This window comes from Phoca vitulina, unplaced genomic scaffold (genome assembly GCF_004348235.1).
Source record: "Phoca vitulina isolate PV1807 unplaced genomic scaffold, GSC_HSeal_1.0 scaffold4, whole genome shotgun sequence".
Classification (NCBI taxonomy): Eukaryota; Metazoa; Chordata; class Mammalia; order Carnivora; family Phocidae; genus Phoca; species Phoca vitulina.
The window spans coordinates 49,256,179-49,273,768 of record NW_022589707.1 but is presented as its reverse complement, the minus strand read 5'-3'; the positions used below and the strand labels follow the sequence as shown (position 1 = coordinate 49,273,768).

At 39.4% G+C, this 17,590-nt stretch overlaps 1 protein-coding gene across 11 annotated transcripts in view; it reads left to right on the top strand.

The window, feature by feature from the left end:
* Positions 1 to 1,832: 1,832 nt before the first annotated feature.
* Positions 1,833 to 17,590, top strand: part of HDAC9 (histone deacetylase 9) — a 912,577-nt gene continuing 896,819 nt past the window's right edge. For 7 of the 11 annotated variants that reach the window (XM_032401986.1, XM_032401978.1, XM_032401976.1 and 4 more), the window contains exon 1: positions 1,833 to 2,113. The gene's annotated coding sequence lies outside the window, so the exon portion shown is untranslated. The remainder of the gene's footprint in view (positions 2,114 to 17,590) is intronic. The other 4 variants (XM_032401992.1, XM_032401988.1, XM_032401975.1 and 1 more) reach the window with 3 other exon arrangements.

The window sequence follows — 17,590 nt, the reverse complement described above, 5'->3', positions numbered from 1 at the left end:
GTAGGCAAACACAATCATTATCCAAGGGGAAAAAAAAAAAAGGCTAGACAGTTGATGGTTTCCGAAAGGACTCTATTTTGGAAGGTAAAGGGTTAAAGGTCACTAGATGTTTATACCTGCTTATGCCTAGTTCATATGTGAATAAGAAGTTTCTCTACAATTTTTTTTAGTCAACATTCAACACAACCAATTTCACTACTGAGATCCCATTATCAAGATTCCTCTTCCTGATGAACATAATCCCTAGTGTAGACAGAAAGTTAAGCAAGATAAGCTCTAGCACCAAAAGCTTTAGGATTGTGATTTTTTTATTTAAAGCTAGCTGACCACCTCCGTACTGTGAATTCCCGATTAGAGCAAAGTGAGGGTTAAATCTGACCACAACATGTCTTCATTCTACTATAAATGCTGAACTATTTTAGATTAGACACCATCCCGCTTTCTCCGAGTTATCCTGGTCTTTTTCCATTGATAGTGCAGTTTTAATACTAGAGTTTAAATCGAACCCTGCCACTAACTGTGAGACCCTGGCCAAATCACATCACTCTTCTGGATCCCTGTTCTCTTCACTGAAAACGAGGGCACTAGGTTAAGTGTCTCTTGTTCTTTACATCCGTATAATCTACGAGCCAGTTGTGTTTTAGCTAACGTAGTGGAAAACAGAAATGTACGTGTTGAGACCTAGCTTTAATTCGTTTAAGAGTCATTATATACACCATAATATTAGCCTCCTCAAATGATCAAATGTTAGCATTAGACAAGTTTGATTAGAATTACAATTTTTAAAAACATCTTTCAAGGTTCTACTCTGTATAAAGGATTCGATGGGTGTGATACTAGTATAGACTAAGTTATAGCAGTAAAAAAAAAAAAAAGGTCTGCAAGGTAAAAATACTAACCACTGAAAGGGATCACATCATCAATTCTCGGACCTACTAACTCTGCCTTCCTTGCATCAGGGTTGGTCTCAGAGCAGATGGTGCTCTCTGTTCAGCCTTAAAACGCGACAAACTAAACCATGTTTCCAGTAGCAATCACCATATTTCCTCCCATTTCCCATTTGGTTTTAAAAACCCCTAAATGTAGCGTTTTCTTTTAAAATTTCCTTGAATGATTCTTTAAGCTGCAAGCGTATGTGGGGACGCTCCAGGTACCGCCCCACAACGGTCCCTTCTCTCAGAACGAAGTGGCGGAGCTGTGGACCCGCGGACTCTGCGTGGCGCGCACCTGAGCGGCCAGGGCTCCCCGAGCTAGGGTGGGCGCGGCGGCCGCCCGGCTCCTTCCCGCACCGTCCTGGGTCACGGCCGCGGGCAGCCGACGAGCCCGGCAGGAGGAGCGCGGGTCGCCCGACCATCACCTTGCGCCTCGCGTGGGCGTGTTTCGCTTCAGAAACCCAAGTCCTTAGGCACCCGGTCCTTCCCCTGGGAGGAATCGCCGGTCCAGCCCCGAGCTCTCCTCCGCTCCACCCTAGGCGGCTTTCTGGGTCCTGCTGCCTCCCGCGCGTCCTTCCCCGCGCCTCGGCCGCGCGCCCAGGTGTCCCCGCACTCCTCGTTCCTCCCGGCCCGCGACTCGCGGGCCTGCGGGTCTCCAGTGCCTCGGCCCGCGCTCCCGTCGCCCGCCCTGCCTCCCTTCCCACCCGGCCCCGCCCAGCCTCCGCCGCGCAGGGGCTCCCGGCCTGGCCTCTCCGTCTCCCTCCCACCTCCGCCCCCCTCCTCCCCAAGAGTTGCTATTTTTAGTAAATCCTCCGCGCGCCGCCACCGGCTCAGCTCGCAGCTCGCAGCTCGCAGCCGCGCGCACCGCCCTCCCGAGCTCCCCCCCGCGCGGTGGCCGCGGCGGCGGCGGCGCGTCCCGCACATCTCGCAGCGCGAACCGAGCCGGCCCCGCCGCGCCCGCCGCCCTCACCGCGGTCTCCTCCTCAGGCGCCTGTCGCGGCCGGTAAGTCCCTGCTGGCGGAGCAGCGGCGGTCCCCGAGTCAACTTTCAATCCCCCCTTTGCTTCTGCCTCGCCATTCTCTTCTCCGCGAAAGATGGCTGTTTGGAGAAGGGGGAGAAGTTAGGGGGTCGCCGGCGCGGGGCGAAGGAGGGAGCGACAGCCTCAGCAGGCGCGGGCGGAGGTGAGTGGCACCACAGCCCCGTCCCCGGCTGGTGCCCGGGGAAAGCCTGGGAATTGGGGGCCAAGCGTCCCCCGGATGTACCGCTGTATACCCTGCTCGGATTCCCCAGGTTAGCAGCATCCCAGTCCGGACCCCGACACAGCTTGCCTTGCATCTTCCAACCCAGAGGCTGGTGGGTTTAAGGGAACCTTTGTCGTAAGTTCAGTGCCAGGTGATCTTTTTTTGTTAAGCAAAAACACATTGGTTACGACAAGCCCAGGCGAGGGGTCGGTGACATGACACCCTCTCCCTCCCCGCCCCCCAACACACACACACACACACACACACACACACACACACACACACAGTTTATACTGGAGCCGAGTTATGAATGAAAAGTTTGTACTGCCAACGTGTTGCTTGAGGGGAGCAATACTTAGTGGGGGTACCTTTGATGTTTCGTGGGGGGATTTCAATTCCAAGTCTATACATCAGAATTCTGGGTTTTAAGAAAAGTTCCGGAGCCTGGGGTATGGGAAATAATGCAGTTTCTTAGCTGGTGGAAGGAGGTCGGTAAATCGTAAACTTATTAGGGTAAACTGGTTAATTAAATGTTTCGAGGGTGTCACAGTGACTAGAGGGAGTAGAGGACAGGGGGCGTTCCCTGAGTGCCTAGCGGGCAGCGTTTGGCTTTGAAGCCATCGCCCACTTGTCCGCAGTAAGAGGTGTCAGAGGCCTGTGCGTTCGTGGTGTGATCGAGTGGGACTGAGGTGCTCTCCAGATCCGAGGCGAGGTTGTCAGGAGCGGTGGCCTGCAGCGGGGAGCTGAGGACGCGATTCAGGTGATACGGAATTGGAAATTCTCTCGTGAGTCTCCTACGCTCTAATTTCAGAAAGATGTGTCGCGTTTGTTTTCCCTGCCGGGAGGTGTGTATAATCTCCTGAAAGGAACTTTGAGGTTAAGTAACTATAACACTTTGAAATCTGTGGGAAATGGGCTATCTACATAAACCCCTTTCTATGTATATTGTGCGTGTGTGTATGTATGTGTATGCAAAATGTGAGAGTGGGGTAAGAAGGGCTTAAAAAGTTGAACTTAACTGGAAAAGAAAGTGAAGAGTTAATATTCTTCTTCCCAAAGGGTATAACAGTGCTTACAGAACTAAATATAAATACTCTTGGTGTGTTGAGATTTCTCATAAAGGGTAGGATTTAGGAATTACAGGTATTTAGAGTACAATCAATGTTTTCAAATCTTGCAAGCATTATTGAAAGCTAGAAAAAGGGAGTAAAAACATGGAGAATTTATATTAAAGAAAAAATAATGTAAATTATTTGGAAAAAATTTGACATTTGGAAAGGTCTGGATGTTATTTTCTGATGCGCTGCAAATCTTTTAAATCCTGTAATTAATAACAGCACAGAATGAATTGCAGTTAGTAAATGAAGACAATTAAAATATCATGTTTGGAAAAGATAGCTTTTGAACTACTCTTTGGTACTGTGGATGTTTATTATGGAAATTACTGTGACTGAAAACTTGTTGTTTAATGTATTTGCTTTTTACCACAAATAATTCGTCTTCCTTTTCCTTTTAAACCACTATTCCAGTTTGGACCAATTTAATTACCCAAAGACCAAATCACTCATATGCCTTCTGGAAAGCATTTGCATTTAAACTACTTAATAAGAACATTGTATTTCCAAAAGGACAAATAATTTATTAGTCAGTTGTGAAACTTTCTTGTAATTTATTTACTCATCCATTTTGTTTGAATGAGGCAAATCTCAAGAAGAGAGCATTTCCTTGGAATATGTCATTTTCTGTGGGGGCGGAAAAAGTGAATGCTTTCATATATGTTTCAGTCAGAAACAGGTGCGGGTCCAGTGGGAATCCTGAGTCTGACCTTTGATAATAGACTGCCAGCTAGAGGGAGAGATGCTTTCCCAGCTCTCCTGAATTGATCTTCTTCATTCAGAATGGACACGGTTAGATGCACAGAGGATTGTGCAAAAGGAATTAAGAGATTTAAATAAAGTGTACCAGTTTATGGTTAGGAAGGAAGGATTTTTTTTTTTCTTTTCTTTTTTTTTTTTTTTTAAACCTCAGTCTTCCTCTTTCTTTCCCTCTGCAATTCAGCCTGCTGGGCTGGCCTTCATTGGAAACACTCTTTGGCTACAGAGTGTTTGGCATATTATTAACTGCCATCCTCTAAAAATAATGATGGTTCTTCTGAAATGAAAAAGGTAATTTTATACACTGTAACAGGCTTTTATGATAGAGTGTTTTATGACCACTGTTATGCCCATTATTATGGTAGACAAGAGTTGCTCTATGAAGTTACTGTCACTACATATAAATACTTATTATATATATTTGGGGTATGTTTGGAATATACTTGGGTTTTTAGGGATTTTAAATCATAAAACCAACTGACCAGATAAGTTGTCTAACTAGTTTAAGTGATACACATAATTCAGATTTGTATTAATATCAACATCTAAGGATGTTTTACGGTTGTATGGCTTTCATTTCTTTTCATTAGACTTATTTCTATTTTGAATTTGTTTAAATATTACAACATATTATATTGCAATTTACACCTGCTCAGTGGGGAAGGTGTAGGTTATTCTTAAATAGAGATACAGAGAAATAGCTAACAAGGAGAGTCATTTGAGAAACATATGGACATCATAAAATCCTTCTGTATGTAGCATCTGTACCTTCTCATTAGTGAAATATTGTAGTTATGGACATTTTTATTACATTCAAATGTGGCTTTTTATTTTTGCTTCAGTGGTTTTTTTGTTTTAAAATGTAATTATATTAATGTTTAAATTGGTGGGGGCTCTTATTGTTCGAAGCCCTTTCTTGTCAATAAAGAGGTCATACTTAATTTTTATTGCACACATCCGCATATATGTACAATTGTTTCTTAGCTTGCTATTATAACCCTTACCTTTCTCAGATATTCTTCAAAACACTTGAGAGGCACGTAGGAAGACATATTGTTCTCATTTTCAGAAGAAGGCAGCAGGTACACAGATAGTAGATCCAAGGTCACACACTAGTGAATCAGTGTGAAGCTGAGGGTAACATCTATATTTCTTGTATTCTGTTCACAATAGCAAGCTGCTCCTGTGGCTATGTTGAACGGTATTTTCATAAATTTATACAGCCTTCGATCTTTAAACTGTTTAGCTTTCTAGATATGATGATCAGATTTTATATCCGCCAATAGGGTCATAAGGGAATGGGCCCTTACTGTGGCCTGCTGATGGAGAACCGTGACCTCAGTAGGTAGTGTTAAAGCAAACATATACACCTTTGAGGGGTATTCATTCTTGCAGTCAGTCCATATGCCACACATCTCTGTTTCCACTGGTCCTGCCTTATCAACCACATACTGTCCTTTTAATGCTCAAAGCTGCTTTGAATTTTATCAGCACAGTCACCAAGCTTGAAGATCATCAGTGGTTAGAAGATGTCTACTGGTTAGAGAACTCAATGTGATTTTTGAGAAGATAGAGTATTGACTGAGGACAGTAATGGACCGTCCACTCCAGGCCCAGCCAGTATTGATTAGGGATCATGTTTTTCTGGGTGTCAGGATACCCATCTTCTCCTATAAGCTCTGCTTGTTTGGCTGAACTTAAATCAAACTGAACAGTGGGTTTATGCAGTTACCTGGTTCTTTCTGTTCATGTAGACATTGTATCTAGATAAATCAGACTTTAAAAAAAAAAAGAAAGGATGGCAACTTGTTCTTCTGTGGAGAAGGTACTCATGACTTTTTCTTCACTTTTTCAAATTCTGTTTTTCAGATCTCACTGGAATTTTTCAGGGTAATTGCCCACATGATTTGTTAACAGCCAAGACTTATGATATCGTATTGTTAGATTCAGAAGTGGAATACATTATCCACGATGCAGAAGAAAGCATTGTATTTTCATAGAAAAGAGTAATATGTAATGTTATGCAAGCTTTGTGTATTCGAAGAAAATACTTTCATCATTTTCTAATAAGGAGATGGTACCAGTGTTCTCTATTTTATTGTTTATTTATTTACTGTCCTTTCCCTAAATGTATGGTTTATAGATAGAGTTTATCCAAACATTTTAAGGGTGAAATACTGAAAAAGTTACTTTTGCAGTGTGATTTGCCATTTACTATAACGAGTTCTGTTTAGAGCCTCAAGGAGAGGAAAACAGCCATTTTTAATATTCTTTGCTATACCAGGGAGGGTATAGCATGCTGCTGGTGAGACTGAAAGTTGAAATTACTGGAAATGGTACTTTCTTCCCATTTCTACAGAATCTGTGATAAGAAGGAGATTAGTGTGGACTAGTCTAGTTTAAATGGAATAGTGTTGAATGGAATTTGAAATGGCCAGCGAAGGAAAGATAAGATTTGGTTCACTCAGATCTCACTCAAGATATTTGGCAGCAAGTCATTGAAACTAACTTAAGTTAATTTAAGCATTAAATAAATGTATGAGAGGATATTGACTCTATTTGTTTTCTGTTGCTTTGTAACACATTACCACAAATTTAGCTGCTTGAAACAATGCACATTTATTATCTCTGATTCATTGCTCAGGAGTCCACATATGGCCCAATTGCATCCTGTGTTCAGGAATCTCACCAGTTCGTTAAGCCTGCAGTCCTATCTGAGGTTCACTTAGGGTAAGATCTGCTTCCAAGCTTCCTTAGATTGTTAGAAGAATTCATCTTGTGGTAGTAGGAGCAAAGTCTCTATTTTCTTGCTGGTTGTCAGTCAGGGGCCACTCACAGCTTTTAGAGGCTGCCTACTGTTCTTGGCCATGTGACCCTCTCATAGGCACTCTTACAACAGGGCAGGCTACTTTTCAAAGCCAGCAACAAGAGTTGTTGCTACCCTATAAGACAATATTTTATAATGAGTGGGAGTGACATAATTTTGTCATGGAAGATAATTAATCAAGGGTGTGACATCCATCACCATTGCCATATTCTATTGATTAGCAGCAAGTCCTATGTTCTCTCTCACAGGAGAGAGTATTGCTGTCACTGTTGGCACACCAGCTTCTATAGTAGAAGCTGAGCTCTGTATTATAAGAGAAAGCATTCTTCATATATAACCATGGGGTTCAATTGCTCAGGGCTCCTAAAGGATGACAAGAGTCTACTGCCAAAAAAGGACAAATATGTGAGCAAATGATTGCTTAATGAAATGCTGAAGTTTTTGACGGTGTAGGCATGATGACCATCTGGAAACAGGTTTGAACTGGAGAGTAGCTCGAAGCATGCAACTCCTGAGAAAGAAAACTCTGGCAGGATTTAGGAGAATGGGGGTAGTGAGGCTTCATTTAGGAATGGTGGTGAGTAGGGGAGAGGAGAGGCTAGGTAGGGAGAGACAGGGGGGCTCACCCAGGGGGCTAGTAACCAGGCTCAAAGAAGTCCCAGATGTGGAGAAGTCCAGGAGATACTAACCAGAGAGAAGGGAACTCCTTGTTTGTTCTCATGATATTTACAAGAACACCATGTTTGCTCTAAATATAGACAGGATATTCTCATGATATTTATAAAACCACCATGTTATTGACATGAAATTTACCAAGTTCCCTGGTCAGTTTTCTATATAAGACCCACCAGAAAAGCTATCAGCCCATAAAAGCCCTCAGTGGCAACCCATTGGGGACCCCTCTCATTCTAGAGTCTTTCTCTTTCCTTTCTGTTCTTCTCTTCACTTAATAAGCTTTCACCTCACCCTTTTGTCTAGGAGATTCATTCTTCCACTCTGTGAGACAAGAACCCTGCAATGGTGGTAAAAGAGTAGAAGCCTTTAAAAAGATGATTAGCAGACATGTTAGTCTAGGCATTGGCTTAATTAGTCCTTAATATATTTCACGCATGAAAAATCTTTAAAGGATAGTACTGCCACCAATCCTTGTATGAACCAGTACTGTGATTTGGAGGTCCACAAATTTGGCCTGCCTCTATTTTTCAAGAGGGAACAGAGCCAGAAACCATTTCCCTTCCATTGTACAATTGTGGCTCAATGAGTATCAGGTGTTACATAGGGGTATGGGGGGGGAGGGGGTCTATTGAGCAGTGCTCTAGCTCCAAGCACTTTGTAGGAGTGATTTTTATCTAATCTGCATGCTCTCTCTGGCAACTTGAATTTGTTTCCCTAGTTCTGCCACCCCTGCTTCCCTCCCAAGGAAATGGAGACTTTGAAAGGTTAAATACCTTGCTAAGGGTCATTCAGATATGGGTGGCACCAGGACTTGAATCTAGTTATGATTTCAAAGCCCATAGTCTTACAGCACACGTTCCCTACTCACAAGCAGTAAGTGAGGCTTCCAGGGGAAAGGCTTGTTCTTCCCACTGAAGTGAATGTCGGCACTACAATTGCTCTTGGGTTCCTTCGTTCATCTTGTGAGAACTGGATACTGGAGTATGAGGGTTAAAGAGAGGAGTGAGAGAGAGTGCTGCTTTTTTTTCCCAGCAGGAAGTACAGATTATAGGTCTGTCTTCCATCTAAAAGTAAGAATGTGGAGTGGAGGCTGTATATTTTTATTTCTACTTATCATTTTGGCAGAAATATAAAGCTGTGTCTCCTTTCTCTCCTATATGTAGATTTCTATTAAATTCAATTAGGAAACATTATGCATTCTCATTGCCTCTTTGGCCATAGGGTTCTTTCTTCAGCTTTTTCAGTAGATGCCACTGTTTTGATCTACTTGAAAAGTCTATTGAGACATTCCTCTTTTGTTCTTCTATTACTCAGTTCCCCTTTCTACTCTGTGGTGCCTCTGAATTCTATTCATAGATACTCTACTTTTTTCCCTTCTGTTTTATGTACTTAAATCTCTTCTTTAAGTGGATCTAGTTCCATTGATCACAGTCATTTGCTCGGATCCCGTTGATGCTCTACTGCAAAATACAAGCTCAGTGTGGGACTCATCTGTATTCTGTTAGTTTTACCGAGTTGTACCCCACATCCCAGCATGGTATGAGGAAGACTTTTAAGATTTCCCTGGGCATTTAAGTCAGGATACCCTAAAGCAGCACTGTGATTGGGTTGTGTTAGGTCAGGTGCATACCAGTGGGCCACCTAACTGTGGCTTACTAGGGTGGGCTACAATAACCTAATCCCCAACAAGTTACAGCTCAGGAAACCTTGAAGTAAACTTATTTTTTCACATAGGACTTAGATAGTCTAACTTATCTTAGGCCAGATTTGACCCTAAAAGCCCAAACTATTTAGCCTGGCATGCAGGTTCTCTCATAGTCTGGACCTAGTCTCTATTTATTCCCTCTTCATTTTTAAATCTCATCACTCCTTGCTTTAAGGACATAAGCCCTAAGCTTGGAACTAGCTAGTGACTTTAGGTTTTAGATATTGAACAACCAGCCTGACATGTAAAGAAAAGTCAAGATGTGAATGAGTGTGTGGGGGAGGGGTGAGGAGATGAGAAACAAAAGCAATGTTTCAGTTTTTCAGTTCCAGCATCCAATCATTCTATGAGGCCATTCTACCACTAATTTTGTGGTTTTACGTTTATGTGAGCAAGAAGTTTTCCATAAATTGAGTTTCTGTCTTTTGGAATTGAAAAGAGTACGAAATAGCACAAGTTTCTTTCAGTCTAGGATTCTCAATGCATTTTTTGAACCTGCTATCTCTGGAACTATCAGTAGCTATCTCTTAGCCAAAATCAGAGTGTTACTCCTCTGGAGTTTTATTTGGGAAGTGTGCCCTTTAGAAGGTGTACCTTCTCTGTGCTCCTTTTCCCCTGTGCCCAACTTCTATCCCTCCGCTTTTGTGATGCTTCATCAGGTCACCGTAGCTCACAATGGTCTCCTTCATTTCTGAATCCCTATAGTGATTTAGGCCTTTGGCAATGGTTTACACAGATGTAAAGTTGAATTTTATTATTAATTGAAAAAATCCGTAATAATAAAAGGCTACTATCTGAGTAAAGCCGTTAAAGGAATTTGTATTTTTTTTTTTTTTTTTGCCAGAACAGCATCTTTAATGTATTAGTTTTGAAATATAGTGGTGTATTTAATATATGAAACGACTTACATATCCTTTTGTGGTCTCTTTGCAATTCCATTAGAGATCTATAGCCTCTCATGCCTAGAGGGAAAGAAGGTTTGGCTTCCTCCTGAGTACCCTTCCAAGTAAGGAAGGAAGAATGGTCTGATTTTAGCTAAGCTTACTGGTCTGTCCAGTATGAACCTAAGTTAGTCTTATTAAACATTTTTTAAGTGTGTAGGAACATAGAAGAAAGTGCAAACACTTTTACTTACGGATTTCACAGATTATAAAACCCAAACCAATGAGCCAACATTAAATGTAAACAGCAGAATTGATGAAATTGAAAGGAACAACGTTAAATTTTGTGATAAGTGATGTATTCTTGAACTTACATTGCCAGTGTTGGGTTTAAGAATATAAAGATGTAGCCTCAGATCTTGTTCTTATTTAATCTGTTACTGTGTTTTACATTGATATACACGTAGAAAGTGTCCTTTTAAAAAATAGATTTAACACCCTTCGCAATATTAACTTCAAGGCTTTGTTTGTTGGTTCAGTGTAATCAGACTTCGTACATGAACAAAACTCTACTAGTAAATAATCTTCAAACGTCAGTTTTAAGGTATCCCCTGAGCACTCTATAGTGTCTTTTTGTTCTCTTAAAGATGTGATCAGCATTGTGAAATTATTGAATTCTAAATTGAATGTGTAAGCCATATCCAAAGATTGCAGGAATGGAGAACAGATTGTGTAGAAACTACACACAGATAGCACGTATGCATCACCTTCAAGCACGATGATGATTTTAACCACTATAGTGCAGGTGCTTTTGGATGCCTTACTCCCATGTGTTCTATAGTGACTCAATTCATCTTCACCTTTTTTCTCATCAGACTTTATTTATTTAGCAAACTGTATGTTATTTTGCCTTCACCTAGTACCTGCATGATTGAGAAAACCAATCGCAAATGGTGGAATGAAAACTCCATGGTGGTTATTTTGTTTTAAAGATGCTTATTCAGAAATTAATTAGAATATATTTATATTTATTTTACACTTCTATTTTTTATTATTTAAAGATTTTATTTATTTGAGAGAGAGACAGAGATAGCAAGGGAGAGCATGAGTGGGGAGGAGAGGGAGAAGCAGGCTCCCCGCTGAGCAGGGAGCCTGATTCTGGGCTCAATCCCAGGACCCTGGGATCACGACCTGAGCCGAAGGCAGATGTTTAACCAACTGAGCCACCCAGGCGCCCCTATTTTACACTTTTAGATTGTCATCCCAGTGAAAACCCAAAATGGTAAAACAAAATTGCACATCAAACTTTTGAGTTTAAAATACATAGTCCCAAATATTAATTGCCACTTAAAATATTTTATGTCTTACTCTGTGTTGTGTCATTAACTAAATTGTAAGCCCTGTGAAGTCAGCGAGAACGTGCTTACTGTTTTTTTGTTTTATTCTACAGCACCAAGTGCGTTTCTGTTAGTTGGTGCCTAAGAAGTGTTTGCTGATTGACCAACTGTTTATATGTTATTTCCTATGGGACTGTGAGCTCCTGAGGGCAGGGACTATTTTATTTTAATCTGTCAGTTCCAGATGCCTAGCACAGCAACTCTTACATGAGAAATGCTCAATAAATGCTCTGAAAGAAAGAGCGGATGAGTTATTAGCTTTTGTTTGTGTGTGTATGTGTGCATTTGCATGTCTTCTTTTAGATCTCATGCTTCGTATACAAGGCACTTTTAACACTTATATAGATCAGTGCTATCTAATAGAATCTTTGCTGGTAATGGAAATGCTCTGTATCTGAGTACTCCAATTATCATAGTCAATAGGCACATGTGACCTTTGAGCACTTGAAATGTAGTCAGCCTGAGAGCCTGAATTTAACTTCTACTTAATTTTAATTTTAAAATAGTGTCATGTGATTGATAGGCAGCTGAGGTCCAGACATAATGCCTCCATTCTCAAACTCGTTTGCCCACATCACCAATACTGCTGCACTTTTTGGTTGTAATTAGATGTTGTTGGAAGTTGTTACTGGATGAGTAAATTGAGTTATATTACTTTATTTGAGTTCTATTACTTTAAACACAGGGCAGTATATTCCATCAAATTGGTTTCATTCTTTTCCCAAATGACCAACAACATTGAATGTCACCCTTTCAATCATCCCATCATCTGCTTTGGGTTTTTATAATTTCTTCATTAGTGTAGACACCTGACACTGACTGCTTTATCAGAAAAGTTTTACATACACTTTTTTTTTTTCTAATTGCCAGGTTTCCTTGTGTTTGCTAGTCTCATTGTTTTACACCTTTTCTTTCCTAATAAACCATTTAAACTTGGATTCTCTATTTGATAGTCATTGTTATCATCATTGTTTATAATGGTGTTTATAATAGTCTGTATTTGATTTGATGTGCTAATGTCTGCTGATATTCTGATTTCAAATTTATGTATTCTTTTTTTTAAAGATTTATTTATTATTTTAAGAGAGAGAGTGTGTGCCTGTGTGCCCGCGCATGCTCGCAGTGGGGAGGGCCGGAGGGAGAAGGAGAGAGAGAATCTCAAGCAGACTCCCCACTGAGCGCAGAGCCCCACTCGGGGCTTGATCCAGGGACCCTGAGGTCATGACCTGAGCCGAAATCAAGAGTCCCACACTTAACCCACAGGGCCACCCAGGTGCCCCATCAAATTTACATGTTCTTTAAAATATGTAAATATTACTTTTTTTCTGTCGAGTTTTTTGCTTTTCATATCCTTTTATCCTTTCTGGTAGAGAAGAAGAATGAAGTGGCATCATACACACTTAAACATATGATGACTCAATCCTTATATAAGATATAATCTCACCATTACAAGTTTCGCAGCTGGTATCAATTGCATGAAATCAATATACCAGGATTTTTCCTTTAGAAAGACAGGAATTGCTTCCTCTAAGTGGCCAAGGTCTTTTAGGCAACTTGTGGCACTTTAAGAGCAAGACTTTGATTAAAACCCATCATATATTTATTGAACCTCAGTACTGGGTATATTCATATATATTGTCTCATTTAATTCTTTTGAGAATGCTGAATCTAGTAATATGTAATGGTAGAAACTAAATAGGTGGAGACCAAATATCAAGTAAATTGACATAAACTCTGCTGGCAAGCAGAAACACTTAAGAATTTTCCACTCGTTCTCTACTGCTGGAGATTTAATAGTTTTTTATATGGCAGAATTTGAACACAGACTTTGGTGTGGTGACTTGCCTTTGTTTCATTCTTTTAGTCTAGTGTATTAGTTCACAAATTTCAATATGCATCAGAATTTCTTTTCAGGATTGTACACTCAAAAGCCTGTGAACTATACTTTATGGCTGAGTTAACTTCCTTTCCAGGGCAGTTTTGTCAGTACAAAATTTTTATCTTGGAACTACTTTCCCTTACTACCCAAAAGATGCATCTTGTTTGTATTTCTTTATTTCCACTTTTGTTCTAGCACAGGGCTACTCACTAAGAAAACTTGTAGATATGCTTTTGAATAGATGTCACAGAATAAGAGAAAAACTCCGTAACAACATATAGAATTTTACGCTCATGACTTAAGAATTGTGCTTTGGTCACATGATAGCTTTCATCTGCCTCTTAATGGTGAGAAGCTAGTGCTGCTTTGTCATCTTCTGCTCCAACTTGCTGATAAGCCTTCTCCTAAAAATACCTAATGATGTGTATTATGCATTATGTTCATTTTAGGCAGGTTTGGGGGACGAGGAAGAGAATTTTGTTTTGTGACTTGTGCTGTAAATATATTTTTATTTATTTTTTTATTTTTAAAGACTTTATTTATTTGACAGAGTGAGAGAGCACAAGCAGGGGGAGCAGCAGAGGGAGAGGGAGAAGCAGGCTCCCAGCTGAGCAGGGAGCCCGATGCGGGACTCCATCCCACGACCCTGGGATCATGACCTGAGCTGAAGGCAGATGCCTAACTGACTGAGCCCCACCCAGGCACCCCTATAAATATATTTTTGATCTACTTATCTGTTTGACCCAAATTTTGAAAGTTACCTGCATTAAAATAAGTATTTGATGAGTTTAACATTGTAGTGAAACAATAGTTACTTGCTTTTATTTATAACTTTCAACAAAAGCCACTGTGAAACCATGTGAGCTGGAGTTAACTACTTCTCCTTTATGAACACACATGTAACTCTAATTATATATTCAAAAGTATAACATCAAGAATACTCAAGCCAAATGAGAAAAGGTAGACCAAGTGGAATGGGATTTTAGAATAATGCTACAGTTTTAATTTCTCTAGAATAGCAGATCTGAAATATTCTTGGGGAAATTAATAATTTTTGAGTACTGGAAACACATTAAATTTTATTTTATATCCTATTTAATTTTTTACATATCTTACAAACCCCACACCACCTTATTTTTGCTTAAACACCAAATAATCTTTTAAAGAGATTACATAATAAAACCAAACTTTTTGTATTTCGTCATGCAGTTGCTATTTTAAGTGCTTTTTGTTCCTTTCATTCTTTTATTTCCTTTTATGCTTTCAAACCGTTTCCATCTGGTATCATCTTCCTTCTGCCTGGAGGGCTTCCTTTAACATTTCATGTGGCAAAGGTCTGCTAGTGATGAATTCTTTCAGCTTTTGTATATTGGAAAATATCTTTATTTCACCTTCATTTTATAAGATTTTTGTTGGATATAGAATTCTAAATTGACAGTTTTTTCTTTCAGACTTCAAAGATGTTGCTCCACTGTTTTCCTACTTGCATTATTTTTTAGGAGAAATCTGCTGTCATTCTTATTTTTGTGTCTCTTTATAACAACATGTCCTTAAACGTTTTCCCTTTCTCACTGGTTTTGAAAAATTTGATTATGGTGTGTTTGATTATGGTATTGCTTTCTTCATGTTTCTTGTAATTTGGGATCATTGAGCTTCTTGGCCCTATGGATTTATGATTTTTATCAAATTTGAAAAGAGTGTAGTTATTCCAAATTTGTTTAGTTTCTCTTGCCTCCCTACTCTCTTTCTGGAACTCCAATTATATATTAGGATCACTGATGTTCTATTTATTCTGTATTCTTTTTTTTCTCTGTGTGTTTCATTTTAGATAGTTTCTATTGTTGTGTCTTCAAGTTCATTACCGGTGATCACATTTAGAGTGTTTTTTTTTTTTAAATCACATACATGGAAGTTTAATTTAGATGTTTTAAAAATCTTCTACGTCTCTACTTTTTTGAGCATATGGAACAGATTCGTAAAAACCGTTTTAATGACCTTGTCTACAAATTCTAACATCTTTTTAGTTCTTGACCAATTTTGTTGGGTTGATTTTTCTCCTTGTTATGGGTTATATTGTCCTCCTTCTTTGAATGGTAATTTTTGATGGATACCAGACATTGTGAATTTTACCTTGTAGAGTGCAGGATATTTTTATATCCCTATAAATCTTCTTAAGCGTTTTTTTAATGGGATACAGTCAGTTACTTGGAAAAAGTTTGATCCTTTCAGGTCTTGTTCAGCTTTACCCCAACCCCCATGAATTATAATGTTTTCCAGTCTTCCTGGTGGGAACAGGCACAATTCCCAGCCTTGAGTGAGTGCTCGATACTGTTCCCTCTAATCCTTTCTGGTGGTTCTTTCCCTGGCCATGTGTCGTTTCCCTTATATATTGTGCTGATTACTATTTTGCTGATACTGAGGGTTATCTGCAGATCTTTGGAGATCTCTCCCTGTTCAGCTCTCCTTCCTCTGGTAGTTCGTTTGGAGATTTCTAGCTGCTCTGATCTCCTTAGATTCTCAGATACATCTCTTCAGCTCAGGGATTGTGCTGGGCTCTGCCTTGTTTTTCTTCCCTGAGCCATTGTCTAGAAGCTGGAACAGTCATAAAGCTCATGTCATCACTTTCCCATTTCTTAGGGTTTGTATTATGTTCCCTGTTTCTCAAGGATTATTGCCCGATATCCAGTGTATTGAAAACTGTTGTTTCATATATTTTGTATAGCTCTTCCATTTTTTGCAAGAAGAGTGCATTTCCCATCCCTGTTATTTTGTCTTGATTGGAAGTGTGTATCCTCCATTCATTTTTCTCTTCCATGTAAAATCTTGTTGGTCAAGATAATTTTGGAGATGATTTAAGTATTTAATACTCACTTTAATGCAGTCTATTGTGACATTCTTTTTTAATTTTCAGTAGGTTCCAAACTTTCTATAATGAACACTTTGTACTACGTATTTTCAAAAATTAAGTTTTAATAATCATTTATGTCCCATATTATGCTTGATGGTTTTAATCATTGCCCTAGCTATTCAAAATTATTCTTAAAGCAAACCAGTCATAAATTAAAAGTGAAATTTGTTAAACATAATACTTTACATACTTTTACGTGGGTAAAAGATGCTACTATAGGGAAATACTGTGTCCTATTAGCTTGTTTTTTAGGAAGGATTGAAGTCGTCAGATAGCTTTATAATAATATACTCTTAAATTTATAGGATGTGAATGATCGTAAAACAGCTAATAAATCATTGTTTTTTAAATTGTATTGCTTTTTATGGAGTTCCTTTTTATATTTATTTAGGGGATTCTGTAGTTCAGGGGTAAGTTTTTAGAATGTTCACGTATCAAGTAGTAGTGAACTATGTGCTGGTGAACTATTTTATTTTTAGTTTTCTTTATTACTTGAATGATAAAATATAGCACTGTGAACTAATATGAGAATAGAGTGTCAAAATTCAGGAGCACATCTTGCTTTAGCGCATGTATGTTGTTACTTCAAGCATTTTCTGGCAGTAGGGGCACAATTGACTGTGTTAATTTAAAAGAATCTTTGAGGTGGTATAGTTCCATATGCTGTAGGAATATGTCAATGATTTTTGTATTTTATAATTTGAGTTTTTAATGTAGTCTTTTGAAAGCTAGTTGTTAAGCATGGCAAGAAGACTAGAGTTGCTTTAGAATTCTTAGGAAAATAATTTTGTAAGAACAAATTAAAATTAACTTTAACTTTCTTCAGCACTGTCATAAATACCAGCATGATGAAGCCAAAATTGTGGCAATGTTACATTGCTCTGTTTCCAATATTTAAGCATAAAGGTTAGGCCAGATTTATATTCTCTTGTAAAATTGAACCAAAATGTAAATTATTTATAGAATTTTAAGAACAGAATCTTAAAAATTGAATACCATTCTGTGGTGGAGACTGCTAGTTATCTCCCTATATCTACTTTTCCATCTTCCTCAAACCCGGAGCCCCTGAATTTGTGCTGAGATCAGACCCCCTACAGAACAAAGATGGCATTTCTCAGCCTCTCTTGCAGCTAGGAATTGTGCCATGTGGCAAAGTTCTGGTCATAGGAAATAAGCAGGAGTGATTTGTATGACTTCCAGATGGGCCATTAAAGCACAGGGGTGTGCTCTCTTCCATTCTTACTTGCTGGAATGTAGATTTGGCGGTGTAC